Genomic DNA, 1,608 nt, shown 5'->3' with positions numbered 1-1,608 from the left:
TTTTTTTTTTTTTTTTTTTTTTTTTTTGAGACGGAGTCTTGCTCTGTTGCCTGGGCTGGAGTGCAGTGGCCGGATCTCAGCTCACTGCAAGCTCCGCCTCCCGGGTTTACGCCATTCTCCTGCCTCAGCCTCCCAAGTAGCTGGGACTACAGGCACCAGCCACCTTGCCCGGCTAGCTTTTTGTATTTTTTAGTAGAGACGGGGTTTCACCGTGTTAGCCAGGATGGTCTCGAACTCCTGACCTCGTGATCCGCCCGTCTCGGCCTCCCAAAGTGCTGGGATTACAGGCTTGAGCCAACGCGCCCGGCCTGTCTATCTCTTTTCTTAAGTTTAATAGTAATTTTTTTATAAATTTGGAAGTTTCAGTGTTAGGTGCATATATATTTAGGATTGTGATATTTTTCTATTGAGCTAGACTTTCAGTTGTATAGTGTTCCTCTTTGTCTTTTTTTAACTGTTGTTGCTTTTAAGTCTGTTTGGTCTGATACAAGTATAGCTACTCCTGCTACCTTTGGGTTTCTATTTGGAATATCTTTTTCTACCCCTTTACCTTAAGTTTATGTGGGTTCTTATATGTTAGATGAGTCTCTCGAAGACAGTAGCTGCTTTGTTGGTGGCTTTTTATTCATCCTGCCATTCTGTATCTTTTCAGTGGAGCATTTAGGCCATTTACATTCAACATTAGTATTGAGATGTAAGGTACAGTTCTATTCATTATGTGAGTCGTTGCCTGTATATCTTACATTTTTTCCTTTTTCTTTTTTTTTTATTTTTTATTTATTTATTTTTTTTTACAGCAAGTCTTTTCATTTTTATTACTCAAAAAAGTTTCATTTTTTTATTTAGCTTTCTGACTCTGTGCTTGTGCCTTCAACACTTTCACAACGATTTTCTGCTCCTCGATAAGGAAAGCACGCTTGATCCTGTCACGAACACATTTAGCACACATGGAACTCACCATAGGCCCTGCTGACATGTTTCTTTGTTTTGGACAATCTCATAAGAACTTTAGGTCTTACAGCACGAACCCCTCGAAGTCGGCCTGGGCACACACCACATGCAGATTTTGGTGCTTTCCCAACCTTCTTGGTATAAAGGTAAACAATTCTATTACCAGGGGTTCGGGACAGCCTAGTTTTGTTAGAGGCTGTATTGTAGGAAAGCCTACGTCGGTATGTCAAACGCTGGACCATTCTGAGTGCCTGATGACAACGTCCCCGGAAGAGCTCCTTTTTCTTGTATTATTGTTTTATAGGCTTTGTGAGATTATTTTGTTTTACAGGCCCATTGCATTTTGTATTTCTCTAAATGTGTCTTTCATTTCCAGAATTTGTGATTATTTTTTCGTTATGATATCTATTTCTCTAGAAAATTGTTAATCCATATCCTATATATTTTTTATATTTCTTTAAGTTGATTTTTAACTTTCTCTGGTATCTCCTTGAGTAACTTAATAATCAACTTTCTGAATTCTTTATCTGGCAATTCAGGGATTTCTTCTTGGTTTGAATCCATTCTTGGGTAGCTACTATTATCTTTTGGGGGTGTTATGGAACCTGCTCTGTCATATTGTCAGAATCACCTTTCTGGTTTCTTCTCATTTGGGTA

At 38.7% G+C, this 1,608-nt stretch overlaps 1 pseudogene across 1 annotated transcript; it reads right to left on the bottom strand.

The window, feature by feature from the left end:
• Positions 1 to 803: 803 nt before the first annotated feature.
• Positions 804 to 1,221, bottom strand: LOC111549959 (annotated as a pseudogene). Its single transcript, XR_002733883.1, has one exon. The product of XR_002733883.1 is annotated as a 60S ribosomal protein L34 pseudogene (transcript).
• Between the last annotated feature and the right edge of the window lie 387 nt (positions 1,222 to 1,608).

This window comes from Piliocolobus tephrosceles, chromosome 7 (genome assembly GCF_002776525.5).
Source record: "Piliocolobus tephrosceles isolate RC106 chromosome 7, ASM277652v3, whole genome shotgun sequence".
NCBI classification, from domain to species: domain Eukaryota; kingdom Metazoa; phylum Chordata; class Mammalia; order Primates; family Cercopithecidae; genus Piliocolobus; species Piliocolobus tephrosceles.
This window is presented reverse-complemented; position numbering and strand designations above follow the sequence as displayed.